Source organism: Mustela nigripes, chromosome 3 (assembly GCF_022355385.1).
Source record: "Mustela nigripes isolate SB6536 chromosome 3, MUSNIG.SB6536, whole genome shotgun sequence".
NCBI lineage: Eukaryota > Metazoa > Chordata > Mammalia > Carnivora > Mustelidae > Mustela > Mustela nigripes.
The window spans coordinates 173,566,591-173,586,022 of record NC_081559.1 but is presented as its reverse complement, the minus strand read 5'-3'; positions in this window follow the sequence as shown (position 1 = coordinate 173,586,022).

The window sequence follows — 19,432 nt, the reverse complement described above, 5'->3', positions numbered from 1 at the left end:
TTCATTACAAAAAATTTTTTAAAGCACATGGGCAGGGATAGAGATTTAGTATAATTAATGTTCTACTGCTTCATCAGGACATTCCTGAGTAAAACATTTTCTTCATGTGAGTGTGTGGAAGTAAAAAATAAAAGGACTAATATAGTTTAGTAACATAATTTCAGTTCATGCTTTTTCCTCACAAATTCCTTTTCCACCATCAGTACAACCAGTATAAAAAGACAACGATGTCTTAGTATTGTGATGAAAATAGTTTTGACCTTATGGATATACCTCAGAGACACCCAGGAATCCACTGACTCCACTATGAAAACCACTGAAATATAATCTAGACAAGATGAGAATATTAAACACAGACAGAAGGCACCTAAGAACATGTCAATGTCTTTTGCTCTTTATATACAGAATAAAATAAAGAGATGATATCTAGGTGAAAACTTATCTGAAGGCACAGTAATAGAAAACATGACTTCACTAGGTGCCTTTCAAGATCAAGATTGTTGTTTAATATAAAGATAAAAGCTAAGAGCTTTTTGAAAATGAAAATAAAACAGTTCAATGATAATATACTCTGTGTGTTCTTTATTCTATCATCTTGCTTTCATGACATTTAGTAATTCCAAATGTTTCCATGCTTCTCTGACTTCTCTATTCTTTTGAATAGAGCATTCCTTACCTGGAACTGATATTATGTACCATTCATTACTGTCAAAGATACGTGGAAAACCTATCTGTACGTCTTAGCCAAGGCTCCCTTATCATCTCTTCAATATTATCATTCTCTCCAGTCCTTTCAAAATGTGTCAGCTTTTGATCCTTCTCAGCTCTCTTCCTTACGTTGACCAAAATACTCGGTGACATTAAAATGTATTCTGAGAGCTCGAGAACTCACAATAACCACGAACATTAAGCAGAGTCTAATTCTACAAAGCACCTTGGCTGTGTAGATGTACGTACTCAGCACACACATATGTGCTTGTGTGTGGAGACTAGTCTTCTAGGTTTTCTGCTTACAATACACCTGTTTTGCTGTTATTTGTGTCTATAGGGCTTAGTTTACTAATAGAAATATGAAAGAGAAAAAAAAAAGCAGCATGGAAGATGTTTAGTGATTTTTTTTTTTTTTTACACATCTACTTTTTTCTGGTTACCCTCTATAACTATTTGACATTTTAAGTAGTTACTTGAGTCCTGGTTTTCCAGAGAAACAAGACCAAGAGACAACTGCACACATATATATACACATACATTTACCTGTACATATATAGAGAGAGAAGAAAAAGGAGATTTAAAAAAAAATTGGTTCACATGATTGTGGCAGTTGGCAAGTCTGACATTTACGGCACACATGAGGAGATTGGAAAGGCTGCCAGTATTGGATACTGCATTGTGGCAGAATTTCTTCTCTGGAAAAATTCAACTTTTTGCTTCAACTGATTGCTTGAGGCCCACCTGTGTTATTGAGGGTAATCTTAACTTAAAATTAACTGACTGCAGATGTTAATTAACACATCCACAAAATATTCACAGCCACACTTAGTGTTTCATTAAACAACCAATGCTGTTGCCTTTTCAAATTGACTTATGAAACTAATCTTCACATCACCAAAGGGATGCATGCTACACAGGAGCTTCTCTTCCGCTCTATTCCCTGATTTTAGACATACAATCCAATTTCACTTTTTTCCCTTCAATTTCACTTTTTAATCAAGGACTGGACTTTATAATTGCACCTCAAGGGGAATACGATAGGGAAAATTTTGGTACATGGATTGTTTGGATTATTTTCAGAAAGAGGGTTTGAACTGTCAAAATTCTATCTCACATTAGGCCGTGGAGACAATTCTAAAGATTAAATCATCGATTGCAGTCCTCACAGTACCTTGGACTGGTCAGATAAAGTTATAATGCCCCCCCCCCCCAGGGTACTGGCATAATTTCATTGAACAACTGTTTTATTTTAGTAAACAGAGGGAAGGGAGCCCAGCTGGAGACATTCCTGGTTAGGGAGAGTGAGGAGCCAAGCAAAATAGAACAGCAAAGAACTTTATGTTGTGTTACTAATAATCATGTATTCTCCATCCTTTTTTACTCTTGCAGGAGTTCTGTGCCTAGTTTCTTTTTATTCTTAACCCCTGAAAGGGTCCCATTTCCGGCTGACGCACTTTTCTTCCTCTGGGAAACAAAATACCTCTTAAAAATCTGTCTGGAAATCTCACGCTTGCTTTCCTGGCTAGACTTGGCTTTGTTTTGCGTTCGGCTCTCTCCACCGACACTCAAGCCTCATGAAGATCACAACTGCTGTATTTGGAGCCATAAAGAGTTTCGAAGTAGCTTTTTTGTTGTTGTTGTTAGAAAGTAAATGATTTATGATGTGTAATATTAAAACTTCAATTTTTTTTTTTTTTTTTGGTTACCAAGTAACAAAGGAAAGCATTAATGACCCAGTGCAGATTTCACATTAATTTGGACAAACCACTCAGAAGTCATAAATCAGTACTTTTAACACAATATATTATCACAAAGTGTCTGGATACCACTCTTAAAAACATAAATGAAGTTATTCTAATTGTATAAATTGCTAAATCACACACACTAAATTGACTGTAACTGTAAAGATATTGAATTTTAATATAAAAATAATGCTAAATTATGTTCTAAAAGTAGTGATTGTGGTTCAAGGCCATAGATACCACAGTTTAAACCAATTGCAGTACAACCGGATAGTTTTTATAAAATAGAAATTGGAGCTTGTTAGTCACTTAAAATTTCTAAAAACTTGGAGTTCTGTGTTTTTATGTTGCAAATAATGTCATGATTTTGTCTCTTTCAAATGTACAGGAACAAAGGAACAGGGATTTCTTAACTCATGCAGATAACCATACAGATTCTTTTATTGGTGTGACAATGGTCTTAACTAAAGAAGGATTAAGTTGTCAGTACAGATGTATTTACATTTTCACCAGTAGAATGCACAAAAATCAGCCACAGTACTTAATATGAATGTGGATACCACTGCTCCAGACATGACATACAGAATCAGAATCTCTGTTCAAACACCAGAGTGATACATTTTTCCCATAATGACACATTAAGAAACAATGTGCCTAGATTTCACACTAATAATTTTTTCACTGAGGTTTGTTAATATTGCTTAATCTATGTCATCAAACAGTAGTTATTGCTAGTTTGCTTATAACTAAACGTTATAGTTTTTATCACCTTGCCTAAAATATTTTAGGGGTGTCTGGGTGGCTCAGTCAGTTAAGCATCTGCCTTCAGCTTAGGTCATGATCCTGGGGTCTGGGATCAAGGGCCATATGGGGGCCTTCCTGGTCAGTGAAGAGTCTGCTTCTCCCTCTGCTTCTGCCCCTCTCCCCTGCTTGTGTGAACTCTTTCTCTCTCTCTCTCAAAGAAGTAAATAAAATATTTAAAAATACAACAAAATAAAATATTTTATGTCTTATTACATTCCACTTCATATTAAAACTACTTGAATATTTATCAAACCAACTTATAGATACAATTTTTTGGCAAATTAAATAAGTATAAACCAATAATAAGTATTAAAATAAATTAATATAAATTATATATGGTCATTTAAAGCTGTAGGGAAAATAAAACCAAGTGGACAGACTGGGCATATTTACTCTTATTTTTACTGCTTCTTGTCTAAGTTTCATGTATTTTTCATTGTTGTTTATAACCTCATTATCTCGCATGAAAATCAGAAAGGATATATACTGTTTTGGAATCTAGGAGTTTATACTGAAGAACTGCAAAAACTTCTTTATATTTTCTTTCCCTCATTTTCAAGTTTGAGGGATCATTAATTACATACTTGGAATTATCAAATTAAGAAACAGATTTAGCTGTTTTAAAACTTAAAAATTACTTTTTGATATATGTATTAACAATCTTCAAGTTACATTTTTTTCAAGAAATATGCTAAGTGCATTAGATTAAGCCTCTTAATTGTTACACTACAGTTATGAGCTACAAACAATGAATGCTCTGTGCAGTTAAATTTCAGTAAGTAAAACCGTAAGGAACTTTGAAAGAAAGCTTCTATTTCAGTTCATTTTACTGTTTTAGAAGCAGATACTGAGACAAGGATTTGTATGCACATGATTTATTAAAGAAGTATTCCCAGGAGCAAGTCTAGAAACAAAAAGAAACGAGAAAAGGAAGGGGGAAAATCCAAGCAAGAACAAGATTTGGGGCTGACTAAATAATTATTCTTTTTTATTGTTGAGTATTATTCCAAGGTATGGGTGTACCACACTTTGTTTTCCCATTACCTTGTTTAAGAATTTCTTGGTTGTTTCCCATTTTTGACAATAATAAATAAAGCAGTTAGGACCATTTGCATACAGGCTTTTGTGTGAACATAAAATTTCTGTTCTTTTAGTATGTTGCAGTTCTCCCCTCTCAAGTGATTGTCCATTGGTACCATTATGGTAAAGATAATTTTTTCTACATTGAATTGCCTTTACAGCTTTGTCAAAATCGGTTGGCTATATTTGTATCAGTTAATTGCGTACTTTAAAGTAACACAAAGAGTATTAAAATTATTTATAATTAGGAATAAATATAAAATCTATAAAACGTGCAACTTGTAAGATTTCAACCATTTAGAGTAGATAAACAAGAAAGTAACACAACAACCATAAAAACAAATATAAGGAAAAAAAAAGACATGAATATTTTAAGTGATGCTGCCTACTGAACCTCTCCATTTATCCAGAATAAAATTGAGGTAGGAGATAGGAATTTGCTTTTGGCTGAACTGGTTTAAATTGCTACTCATTTTTCATGAAAGCATCTGGCCATGTTGCATATGAAACTAATGTTTAAAGGTATACATTTTCAATACAACTTGGCTTCTATATTCAAGCCTAACATTTCATGTGATCCTCTACCAAGGAAACAATGAAATAGAATTAGACTATATATTTCCCTACAACATGAGCTGTACATTTAGGCATGTAGGTTGTATCCTGTAGAAGATTTAGGGGACTTTAAAGGATCATTTTGATTATTCTTATTTTTGCTTTTTAAAACCTACCGCTAAAGAAGATGCTAATTGATGTATCGGAAAATATATCTCAAAAGAGGGAGTACAAGCAATAATTCCAAATTTATTTGATGATGGAACACTGTATTCTCAAAATATTTGTCATTAATTTTTCTCAGAAGTAGTTCTATGTAGAACACAGGTTTTGAAATATGCTATTAAACCATAATCTTGCAGATGGGATGTAGGCTTTCCTATTATTTTATCTCTAGTGCCCGGTAGAGTCCCTTTACCATATCTCATTTTGTATTTCTTTACATCATGAAAAAATAAATGCACTGATAACCAGATAATTTTCAACTCCAACTATAACAAAAAACAAATCCAATGTCATTATGGAAAGATATTTGGAAATTCTTTATTTCAGATTAAGGTTATTATTCCCTCTTGTATTATTTCAGTTTTAAATTTAGCTTATCATTATTTTAGCTTATCATTTGAATTTAGATTATTTAGTTATAAGAAAATAACTTATGCCTTTTTCTTTTATTAAATTAAGTTTATTTCTGCCTTTGTCTTCAGCTTTAACATCGACATTTAATACTCCCTAATTTTGTTCACTGTGGAGTATGACATTTTTTTTGCACATAACTACAGCCTTTTATTCATTTATTCGCTCCAGCAGATATATTTATATTTCCCCCCAGAATAATGTTTTAATTAAAGCTGATTTTCAAGTTACAAATAACTAGAATGAATTTCTAAATTTTATTGTTTGTCAAGACCAGAACTTTTCTTTTCATTGAATATCCATGAAAATATATTCATCTTTCCAGGTATAAATATAAAATTTTTTAAAAAAGATTGATTTTATCTGCCCAATATGATATAGACTCTGGCCACTTCACCGTCTTGCATTACATTCACATACCATGTATTACTTCAAGGCAGTGATATTTTGAACATGAGTCTTGCTTTCTAAAATAACTGTTTGCACATCTAATATCCCTTCTACATCTTCAATGGGTATTGAGAAAATAGCTGTGATATTTAACAGATTCTAGACATGAAGATTTGTTATTTAAGAAGTGAATATGTATATAGGTAACAAAAACTTAGCTTTTTCTCTCAAAGTTGGCAAATGAGAATCAACATTTCCTAGTTCACTACTCTTAGATTTATCAACCATTCTTTCAACTGTTTCTCTAAAGTAATTATTTGAATGAAACAGACTCTCTCCCATGAACAATTATATAGGCAGGAGAAAGACTTCAGTTAATAGTGCCCATACAATATTTTCTTGTCAGTATTTCTACTTTAAAGTACACAACTGTGGTTTTCAGCTTGTACATCTCTCTGAATTAAAAATTGGGATTATTGATTAGACCAAGGCTAATTTTAGGAAGAAGAAATTACATGCTTTAGGGAAGTAATAATATGTGTATTTTTCATTTGCCCTGTCATTTCTTTTAACAAAACTATTCTGTTCTGAGATCTAATATCTTCAATCTATACCACTTCTACTAATCAAGCATCTCTTGTTCCCTGTCTAATATCCAAAACCACGTAGCTATCAACCCTGTCTCCTAGCTGACAATTTTCCCTCACCTGTGTCTGATATAAAGCCTCCTAGCTGTTCCCAGAGCTGTGGGTCTTTCACATGAGGACAGAGTAACCTATTGTTATTCACTTATTGTCCTCCATTTTCCAATGTAACCAGCTCTTGCTGAGACTTTTTATATTGGGCAACAGATAGTAGGGTCATATATCATGATAGTTAAAGGTTTCAGTCAGCAATAGGAGTGACTAGATTTAAATCCAGGATCTATCAGGTAAATGTTGGATGATTTAGGAAGTTACTTTTTTTAGCCTTAGTTTCCTCATCTGTATACCACCATCTCTCTAGAGTGGTAACGATGATGTACCTTCCCAATGGAGTTGTGAAGATTAATTTTTTAGCGTGTACTTTGGATGGCAACTGACACATAGTTAATAAATATTACCACGACTACGACTGCTACTACTGCTACCGCTACTACTAAGTCCTTTGAGTAGTTTCCTAGATGCTGCCTATTTGAGTAGAAAAGTCCCTAGTCATTCTTACTGTTTTATTCAGTCAAAATGCTAGTTTGCCAACCTGCTCATCCTCAGAGCTTGGTTGTTCCATTAAAGTTGGCATGCTCTATGTTTTTCTTATATTTCAAACTGAGTTTTTTGTTTCATGGGTAGGAAGTTCATGAAAACTTTAAAAATACATATTTAATATGTGTGTTTCTACAGAGAATATAGTCAGGTTCATATTAATCAAAAACTTTTAGGACTATGTGTCTAGAGATCCTAACTGAGTGCATTAAGTAGGTCCTTTTCCTGATTCCCAGCCACCTTAAACTCCCAAGCTGACTCCATCTAATTTAACTACAACTACTCTGACATGTGTTAGGGTATGCATACACATTAATGAAAATCAAACACACTATCAGAAAATGTGAAATACAACATTTATATCAATAAAAAGTAGAGAGCAAAAATTAAATAATCAACTACTTGCTTGTCACAGCATATTCAATGTTACACTCTTTCACATGACTCTCTCATTTTATTTTTTATTTTATTTTATTTTTTTAAACTGTTTTTAAAGATTTTATTTATTTATTTGACAGAGAGAAAGATCACAAGTAGGCAGAAAAATAGGCAGAGAAACAGAGGGGGGAAACAGGCTCCCTGCTGAGTACAGAGCCCAGTGTGGGGCTCAATCTTAGAACCCTGAGATCATGACTTGAGCCGAAGGCAGAGGTTTAACCCACTGAGCCACCCAGGCACCCCAACTTTCTCATTTAAAAAAAAAATCCCAGTATAGTTAACATACAGTGTTAATTTCAGGTGTGCAATAAAGTGATTCAACAATTACCATATGATCCAGTATACATTACTCAGAGCTCATTATGATAGGTGTACTCTTAATCCCTTTCACCTGTTTCATCCATCCCCACCTGCCTTCCCTCTGGTAACCATCAGTTTGTTCTCTATAGTTAATAGTCTATTTTTTTGGTTTGTCTCTGTCTTTTTTTCTTTGCTCATGCTTATTTGTTGTTTCTTAAATTTCACATATGTGTGAATTCATATGATATTTGTCTTTCTCTGACTGACTTACTTCACTTGGCATTATATTCTCTAGATTCATCCATGTTGTTGTAAAAGGTAAGATTTCATTATTTTTCATGATTGACTAATATTCCATTGTATATACATATATACATGTATGTATGTTTTTAATATATACCATCTTCTTTATCCATTTATCTATTGATGGGCACTTAGACTGCTTCCATAAGTTGGCTATTGTAAATAATGCCATAAATATAGGGGGTACATATATCTTTTTGAATTAGTGTTTTCATATTCTTTGTGTAAATGCTCAATAGTAGAATTACTAAACCATATGGTAATTCTATCTTTAATTTTTTGAGGAACCTCCATACTGTTTTCCACAGTGGCTACAGCCTTTCTCCTTTGCTTGATGTTATCAAGAGCAAGCAGAACAAAAGTTTGAAGAATTGACTTTACTACAGGCACCGGATTAAGAATGTTGCCACAGTAGCTGAAAATAAGCTTATGCTTTTAGCTATTTTGAGTCAGTTGAATAAAATTACACATTTTGGTTTTGGTTTTGGTAAAATAATGATTTATTTAGCATTTCCTTAATTAAAATTTTGAAAATTACATTTCTGAAATGAAAGAGAAGCATACTAATTGGAGGACATTTCTGTGGGTGAGTAAGTTTTCTTTTATGGTAAATGATATATTTCCAGAGATAATTCTACTTTTAGATGAACTTACTACTTAGAAATGGTAACTAATACTAGCTATTATTTGGAAAGAGTACCTTTTTCAACATATACATACACAATAAGTACAGGATGTAATCTTGTGCAGATGTCCTTCTGAGACTTTCAAAATATGAAATAGTCCCGAATAAATGTGTCATAAAATTCAAACATAATGTTTTTTTAAGGAAATAAGACTAAGCTAAATATGAGTTGATATAAAGGCATTACTCAATATAAAACAGTGTAGGAGTAGATGACTATAGAGAGCCATATTTACATAAACCTAGGCTCATTATGTCCAATTGCCTTGCTTTACGTGTCATGAATCTTAACGTGAAACTTGCTTAATATTGTCATTCAGGGAAACATATATCTCATCAGAAGTCTCTTTGCTTAAGAAGCTAAGAAGAAACAAGTTACAATGTTGGGTAGATAAGCTTGACCTTATCATAAAACATTTATTATTGTAATGGACAGATGCTGCTGAGCTAGGTGGGCTTCACTCAGACTTGTTTCTTGGCCCAGCATCCCAGATACTCACATCTTAAAAGAATGATGAGAAAGAAAGAGAGCCAATCATAAATTTTTTGCATAGGTTTAAAATGGTGGTTTCACTGACACGTCTATAGTTATTAGATAACAAAGAATGCAGCCTTAGAACCACTTTGAAAGAGCATGTGAAGAACAAATGGAGAGAGTAACTGATCACTTTTCCTCAGGACATTCTCTCATAAGAGCTCCTCAAGGTCAGAGTAGGATGAGGAGTGGTGTTCAACTGGAGATGGTGATACCTGCTAGAAAGCAAAGATAATTGGATAAAGATAGTTCTTGGTAAAAAAAAATCTTGAGAAGTGATGGTAAAGGCAGAAGACAGAAGAAGCTGGCGGAAGTATGGTGGCAGTGACTTCAAGACAGTGGTACTTCTCCTTGTGTGGTGAGAGTGCGTAGATGGTAGAACAACAGGGGACCCAGAAGTTGGAGGGGGCCCAAAGTAATACATCATCAGACTTTTTTATGAAGTCATATGAGACTTCTTTAGAAGCATCTCTAAAATGAGTAATGTGCAGGAGTTTGAGGTCCAGCAATTGTAAAGTAGAGATAAAGATCCAAAAGAGATATGGTTTGTACACATATGACATAATAGAGCTTCAGAAAATATCATACTGCTTTAAAAATGTAGAAACACAGACCAGGTGTCTTGAATCATCAGGGCCTTTTCCAATGGGTTATATATTTAAGATAATCTTCTGAGTTCTAGCAATGATGTTAAAATTCATTGTGGAATGAGTTTCCCAGGCTGCTCATTGATTTGTTAAAAAGTTTCAATTTATAAAATAAATTTAATGAGTGTCAACAGAGGCATATTACCACTACAATAGAAAGCTTGCCAACTGCCTCTACAAACCCATCCCAATTGGTAGAAATGATAAAGAAGAGAAGTACAAATATTTGAAGTCAAAGCTAAGGGTATTTTATATCGTGATGTTCGATGTGTTAGGAACACCCTGGCAGGGTGAAGAGTTAGTGGAGAGTTCATTTTCAGCCATGTAAGAGAAGCTGAAGATTTTCACATCCATTTGCCAAAGTCTTGGGATTTCTTCAAGAAGTTAATTTTTTTGAAGTCAGTTCTTTGGACTCCTCTTAAGTCAATTTTTCTTTAAGCAGATTGGCTTCAAATTTGAAAGGCCAAACAAGAGGTGGAAGGGAGCCAGTGGAAAAGGATGCTAGAGACCTAGGCTCATAGTTTAAGAAAAAGGAGCTGTTACAGTTCACATATGTACTATCTTAGGTGATCAGAAAGGGCTAATTGAGGAACTCTATTGCAGTTGTTGGTCTTGTCTGATTTGCATATATCTATCTTGAGTCTTTGGGATTGGAAATCTGTGGCAATAATGGATTCAGAATTTCTGGTCTTGGTTACGCTTGCAATAGCTAATAAATAACTATAGGTGACAGTATGCCAAGCACTTTAATGTACATCGAAAGATGGACTCTGTCTTGCTCTCATACCAACCAGCGTGAATAAGAATGGATTAGTTTTTCTCTAGTTCAGTTGTAAGACATATCTGAACATTTTTAAGGTGAGCTAAGAAGAAGTTCTGCAGTACAATGTAACGAGAATATAAAGCATTGATTTAGCCAGTCATTCTATGCAACAAAATACAAATAACATGGGTCGCCTGTGTGGCTCATTGGGTTAAAGCCTCTCCCTTAGGCTCAGGTCATGATTCCAGGGTCCTGGGATCGAGCCCTGCATCGGGCTCTCTGCTGAGTGGGGAGCCTGCTTCCTTTTCTCTCTCTGCCTGCCTCTCTGCCTACTTGTGATCTTTGTCTGTCAAATAAATAAATAAATAAATAAATAAAATCTTTAAAAAAAATACGAATAACATACTCTGGTCTATCAATTGCCACCTGTTAATAGTGACTATTGTTTTAACCTTTTCTGTCTCATTTTGAAAGTTCTCTATCTCTGTCTATCTCTTGAAGGTTTGTCATAAAACTTTTATTTGCTTTATGCTAAATTGAAATATATGGTTTATAACTGGCTCTTTTGAAAAGGAATAATAACATATATTTAGTCTTACAAAATTATTTCCAAACTGGATATATTCACAAGAATGTATTAGATTTTCTGTGTAACTTGGTCTTCAAGTTCTTGCGACTGAATATCTCTGAGATTTCACTGCTTTGCCATTTTGTGCCCATTGTGGTTGTTAGTCTATCACTGTGGAAGAAGTAACGAGAAGATGGTAACAACTTACAAGTTCCTCTATGTTTTTCTTCCAACAGATGATTACTACTGATCATATTGACTAAAATGTATTTCTCAGAATGTGTGAATTTTCTCCACACCAGTTTGTCTTTGCCTATTTCCTGTATCAATTATTAGTTTCACACCTCCAAATCCCCGAATTAAAATCCTTCTCATCTCTTTTACTTTAAACTCTCCCATCAGGAAAACACAATACCTCATCAATTTCCATCCTCTTGATTTCAGGATTTCATGAGTTTTTCACTTGGGTACCTTAGGAAAAGTAATTTTTTAAACCTTATGCGTGAGCCTAGACTTCTTGCCCTCCTGTCCATTCATCACTTTGTTATCATGTGATCTTGCTAAAGTTAGACCTGATCATGCTCTTGCCTACCCAACACTTTCCCAGCACTCCATCCATGATAGCAATGCACAAAAGCCCCAACAATGTTATCGTATCTCCTATAGGACAAATCCAAGCTTCTTGAAACAGCATTTAAAGCTCTCAATAGATTCTGATAATTTTTTCCGTCTCATGCACCATACTTAACTGATGGAGTTAAACTTCACTTGAGCATCCTTTGCCAGGCAGTGTCTGGCATTTGTGTGTGTGTGTGTGTGTGAGAGAGAGAGAGAAAATATATACTTTAATATCCATTAAGTAGGTTTTAGAAACAAGACAATTTTAACAGAAGCAAGTGTGGGATTAGGGCAGAGTTTTAATGGGACATGTTTCTGAAGTGGTTTGCCAAAGGGTGTGATTTTATGAATAAAAACAACACAAAAACAGGAGTTTGTTGTATAGAACATAGTTTACTTTAAAATTAAAGTAAATATGGAGGTATACAAAGAAATTTCATGAAAGGATAATGAGTATATTTCAATCAATTGCAACTATCCACAAAAGTACATTTTAGTTCCACTTAGAGAGATTGAACATTTTGCAATCAAAGCTATTCCTTGAATTTCAATAAACATTCTGGTTGTCCTTGGCGTCTTTCGCTTTGTGAATGAAGAACTTTGTTCTCGCTGGTCTGGGAATACTTTTTACTGGTGATGTTTTCCTTTGGCTGGGAAACAGATTAAGGGCCTCTCTTCCTGGCAGATCCTGCTTTCTATTGGATGTAACTATTAAATTTATTTAAAAGAATACTTTTATTTATCTGGCTGTTCAAATTCATCTTGTAGATGTCAATAAATTCGAAAATTAGAGGAAATAAAAATAGAGTTTTTCAATGTACACCTGCAATTGAGTTATCTTAAATATACCCTGGAGAGAATAAGAAAAAAAAATAATGACGATATTTTAATGGTGAGACTGCACACAGGAGTAGTTTATAACTACAAAAAGCTCTATTTTATCAAAGAAATGTGTATGTAAACTTATTTTTAGTCATCAGCCTTTCTGGTTTTTCACTCTGAAATGCTTTCTTCCTCAGAAGAAACAAAGTCATGTGGTTTACTGTAACTGTTTGCTGATTTTCCTTGAATGTATGGAATATCTTTCAACTAGAGCTGTTTGAAATAATTACAAGAAAAAGTGAAGTGTAGTTTTTTCTCACCGTGAAGTGTTTTAAATTTGTCTGCTGAGGAGATCAGTTTTTCTGCTCCTGGAAAATAAGTTTTTAAACACTATAAACTTTTTTATTGTGGTGGGTATTTCCTGTTGTGCTGCTGGCAACCAGTGCTTTGGAGACTGTCATACTTTGTAATGCTGATGAGCTGCAAAAGTTTGCCAAAGAAAAATGCAGTAGACCAAAATGGAACATCTCTGCACAAGAATTTTCTGAGATTTTCTTAGACTCTATAACTGAAAAGACAGGTAACCTCTTGTGTAAACTAAGAAAAGGAAAAAGCATCCCATCTCTATGAAACTTTGAAAGCAGGATGATAAAAATCTTTTAAAACATAGTTCAAGTGCTATATGAAAGGTTTGGAAGCTGTCTGTTCTGGCTTTATTTCCCATCTGTGCTTTGGTTTTGAAACATCAATGTTTATTTTGTCTCTAACCCAAAAATGATTTATCAACTATGCATACAATCAATCACTTCTAATTGGAAGCAAATTCAAAAGTAAAATTTCAGGGTATTCCATTTTCCACAGGAATGATAACAGTGTATCTCCAGTTTTTCATCAAAAGACTTTTTGGGAAAGACCAGGAAAAAGCCCTGTTTTATTTTTTTTTTTCTTCCCTCCATAAATGACATAATGAAAAATTGTTGGTAACACAGTAGTTCCTTTTGGTCTTTAAAACAACATAATTCATGGGCAGATTATCAGACTGAGAGTTGTGGCTTCTATATTTTTATTTATGTGGCAAATTTTGTGTTTATTTTTAAACTGCTCTTTCTTTTCTTTTTTCCATTTGATATTCTTGATCAGAAGATGTTGAGGAGTGCCTGGGTAGCTCCGATGGCTAAATGTCTTACTCTTGGTTTCAGCTCAGGTCATGATCTCATGGGCCTTGGGATCTAGCCCCAAGCCCCCACCCCCACCCTCCCTGTCAGGCTCCATGCTCAGTGGGGAATCTGCTTGAAGAGTCTCTCTCTTTCTGCCCTTCCCCCTGTGCACAATCCTACCCTCCCTCTCTCTGTCTCATTCTTAAATAAACAAATCTTAAGAAAAGATGTTTTGCTAGTATCATTGTCTAGTAACATAAAATGGATATATATGAATTAGGCATATCCAGTATTGCAATGCTTTCTATGATCATATAATAATCAAATCAAGTTTCTTTCCTTTATAATATTGAATTTCTGCTAAAAATTACTTATTATTAGAAGTCTTTTCCGGAGGGAGGGGGCAATCAGTTACCCTCTCCCTTAAGTAAAACAAAAAAAAAAAAAAAAAAAAAAAAGGAAGTAATTTTTCCCCTTTAAAAGAAAAAAAAAAAAAAAAAAGACCTCATCCCTATTTAAACCAAACTCTATCTTACTTCCTGAATTTGTGCACTTTTGTCGGAAATTGTTAGGGCAGGAACTCTTTCTTTTCTAATAGCTTGATTAAGCCAAGTCCCTGTCATCACCTCACAAATAAATAAATGATAATAATGGTGGAAAAATGAAATATTAAAACCAAACATTTTCACTAGTTCACTCTTCATTTTCTTAATATGTGGTATAATTTTAGTCAGGCTATTTATGACTAAAATAGCAAAGTCTTCATATGGGAGAAATTGCTTCTCTCTTTAGCATGCCCATTGCCCCCATTTATCATTCCTTCAATCCTGTGCCAAAAATGGCTTTCGTAATTCTGGCTATAAACGGCTGACTGAGAATATCAAACCCTGCTCCACCCAATACATCACTAACGAAAGAACTGTATTTTGCAGTGTCTTATTACATTTTTCGTTTATGGGGGAATTAAGGCAGTTATAAACATTAGCTGAAAATGTTGGCAAGCAAAGTGGGGAGTGAGGAAACCTAAAGGAGATGGAAGCAGAAGGAGGTAAACATGCTCTTAGCTAGGTTTTGGCATAACATATGGGAAAGCTCATAAGTTCTTCTAGTATAAGAAATTGATATTCATTTGAGGGCCTGAATTATTCACTTTAGCTACCTTGGTTGCCTATAAAGCCACGTAAATTAACTCCATCTTTTCCTGGGCATTTGCAACTTTTAGATGAATTGTCCATTAGTGTTTGTGTTTCAAATAAGTACTATTTTGATTCAGGTGGAATTCTCTCCTTCAAAATGTTAGGGGAATTCATCAGAGAGTTCCAATTCAATTGCAATTATAATATCGTTTTTCCACTGAGAGTGCTGTCAATCTGATAGAGTTACGTGGTGTTAGGGATCTGATCAATGAGGTGTGAGGACATTCTTGTATTACTCTACTCACAAATATCTACTCCTTAATCAACCTCCAAACCAAGATGGCGCTGAATGCATCCAGGTGGTTGTAAGTCACACACTCTTGTCTCCACAGCCATGTTTATTAAGAAAATCTCCTTCAGCCAGTTAAGTCTCTGCCTTGAGCCAAGACATGATCCCAGGGTTCTGGGATTGAGTCCTGTGTCTGGATCCTTGCTTAGCAGGCAGCCTACTTCTTCCTCTGCCTGCAGCATCCCCTACTTGTCCTTTTTCCTTTCTCTCTCAAATAAATAAATAAAATCTTTTAAAAGGAAAGAAGAAGAGAGAAAGAAAGGAAGAAGGAAAGAGAGAAAGAATGAAAAAGAAAATCTCTCTCTGTTGCCATCATTTTATCCCTTCCCCAAAGAGGGACGAGAAATTGTTATGGGTGGCTATACGTTCTGATCTATTATTAATCTCTTTTTCTGTTGCACAGACATGGGACCCCGATGCCCATGTTTGTGCTAGGAGAGCCTGCTACTTTTCAACATCTGCTTGACTTAAAGGTGGCTATCTCTTAGAAAATCGGAGTATGAGGCTGACAACTTTCAAACTTTAAATAATCAGAGCCTTTGTCACTCCAATAGCAAAGCCAAGAGATACAAATGGTGCGGGTTGTCCCATGTCCAGTCACACAGAAAAAGCTGATCTGAGAAAACTAAGCAGAAGAAAGTGATGAAGGAGGGAGAGAGCAGGGTCTTAGAGGTTCGAGTTCGCCATGACCCCAGCTAAGCACTAGAACAGGTATGGGACACTCCCCAGTCCTACCAGTACCCCTTCCCTCATACCTGAACTACCATACACTGGGTCTCACTTGTTTGAAATATGGTCTAGACTATTTCAACTTCCTTGACTCTATGTAACAAAGATGTATCGACTAGTTACCTGAAAATATTAGTGCTTGTTTCTCAAATTGCATTCTTTTCTTCCCCCTTAAATAGAGCCCTCCTTCAAAATAAGAATCTACTTTGCTAGATTTTAGCTATCTAGATATTTCATATTCTTTTTTTTATAGAATTCTTTTTTTTAAGATTTTATTTATTTATTTGACAGAGAGAGATCACAAGTAGGCAGAGAGGCAGGCAGAGAGAGAAGGAAGCAGGCTCCCTGCTGAGCAGAGAGTCCGATGCAGGACTCGATCCCAGGACCCTGAGATCATGACCTGAGCCGAAGGCAGCGGCTTAACCCACTGAGCCACCCAGGCGCCCGATATTTCATATTCTTATATGTGGATAAATACACAGAATCAATACTTTGCTTACGAACTATCAATGTTCCACCTCATGGTGATTCACTTATCTCTTGGTCAGCAGAAATGTCTTAGTATGTAAACATGAGGTCTCCCAGTTTGCTCTTAACTACTGCATGAATGCTTCAAAGAGAGTGCTTAGTATCATGATTATATTTAAAATATTGAGAAATTGGGGTGCCTCAGTGGCTCAGTGGGTTAAAGCCTCTGCCTTCAGCTCAGGTCATGATCCCAGGGTCCTGGGATCAAGCCCCACATCAGGCTCTCTGCTCCGCGGAGAGCCTGCTTCTTCCTCTTTCTTCCTGCCTGCCTCTCTGCCTACTTGTGATCCCTGTCTGTCAAAGAAATAAATAAAATCTTTAAAATATTGAGAAATAGTGAAGAAAATAACAAACTTAAATCTGAAGGTCTGGCTTTGTAATGTCTGTTTACCCACCATGAGGCTGTGAGAAAGTCACTTAGCCCTTCTGGGAATGAACTTCCTCCTTCGTATGGAAGAGACAGAAATATGATATATATGGATATATGCAGATATAGAAAATTCCAATTGTGTAAGAATTGTTTATAGAGAGAGTCTCACTTTTTCTGAGGAGCTGCCGTGAAAACACTGTGTCGGGTTCAAGTACAGCTGTTTGAGGATCAGCCGTCTGGCATGGAGGCTTCAGAGAGGAAGGTACACTGCTCAGCTGAGGGGGAAGAGGGATGTTTTGATGTTGGAGATGGAGAAGAAGAGAGCTAACGAGGACAAATATTATGGATAATAACACCTGGGACAGACTGAAATGGAAGAAATGTGGACAAGGAAAATGTTGATAGGCCAATTTTGGAGACAAAGGGTAAGGATAATATTCTTCCTGAGAAATGCCAATATAACGAGTATGATTGATTTTATCGTGTCCCAAAAGGATGAAACAGAAATGGAACCAAGTTGTGTTGTTCCCCCACTCTACCATTTCTGGTTTAAGGAAAGAGAAAAATCCAAGTCAGGACATTTTTCTGTGGCATAAATGAGTTTTAATTAGATGTTGTTATTGATGGCTCAGCCCTGCTGGTCCGTACTTTCTTTGTGGGTAGAAATGGGGTCATAGTGACATATGTTTCATCAGAATCAGGGCCTTACCCCTCACTGGTTGGCTCTCTATCAGTGGATATATGACTTCTATTAGCTCAACTATTTTAAAGCATTAGGAAATTTTAAAAAAATGAGGTCATACTTCAAATCTTAATACATTTTTATTTCCTTTGATCCATTTTAATGGGAGAATTATAACAATTTGTTTCAAGAGAAGCATGAATGCTTTACCTATTTCATAGCAACTCCATATATCCATAATTTGAAACAAAACTTTCAGAAGTACTCCAAGCACAAAATATGAGTTCCATGAATTTTTAACCTTTTTTTTTTTGTCATTTGAATGTTCTGAATTATAGAAATCTTCCAGGTTTGCACTCATCCTCCCTTGCTGGTTGTACTAGTAAGTCTTACATAAGATAACAAAGTAGGATAAGGATAACAAGGATAAGTCACTGGACTCTTTAACATTATAGGCTACAGAAATACGTGAATCAATGTTTAACTTTAATTTCATTGTTGATGCATTGTGATTAAGCAAATGGGCCATGGATCCAGTCTATGGGGGCACAGAATCTGGATTTTGTTCAAGTCCTTAAATCCTATGGGCCTTCATCTTCTCATCTGTAAAAGGAAATTAATAATAGTATCTACTGTTATGAATGTTTAGAGCATTACTGAAATTATACTCAGTAGAGCAGTAGAGCAGTGCCTGGTATACAGTAACCGCTCTATTAACATTGGTGATTATTTTTACTATGGCTACACCACTACTGAAATATTAAAGTAAACAATGTTTAACAGATCATGCAGATACCTTGTGTTCTGCCTGGGACTACTAGAAAATTCTGCATACTGACAGCAGATGAGTCTGGAGCTACTCAAAGACTTGCTTAGGATGAGCTCACCAATAAAACTGTATACTAAAATAAGCAGGGAATGATCAAAACAGAAGCTACCAAAATTAATTTTTTAACTCTATAGTTAAAGTTTGTTCTATAATGAAGAACTCTTGTTTCTTCTTGCTCATCAGTACTGTTTTCCTTTAAGATGGGATCAGCTGTGTAATTTCAGTGATCCTCTCCACATGGATTATGAAAGTCCTTTTCCTGCCTCTCCCTGAGCTCTCTCCCTTAAGATCTTGGTCTCTGTCACTGATAGTCCCCAGACCCTGTCCCTCATATAACCCAGCTGTCATCTCAAGTCTTTTTGCAACTCAACATTTTCTTTCCACCAAAACTGTCTCCCACCATTGAATTTAGTGTCACCATTCACTATTCTCTTAGGATGTAAAGCACAGATCCATAATCAACCCTTCCTTGAATTCATATTAAATCAGATCCTGATTTCCCTCATTGTTTTTCTATCCTTCCCTTCCTTTTTATGAGCATGATTCTTCTTCCCTCAGGTCTTGTGCTCATTGCACTGTGGATTTGAGTCACATGCTCTGCATTCAGCCTCTTCTCCTAAGTGCAAAGATAAGATAGAAATGGTTTGTACTTAATCTTCTCACACTGTGTTCACCTTGGCTCACCACTATCCAGAAACTGAGTGACTTCCTGTTACCAAAAAGTAATTGTTCAGCTTTCCTTTCAAGGCTCTCTGATGGGAATGGCCAGCAATCCCTGTACCGAGGGATGAAAGATGACTCTAAACTTTGCTGT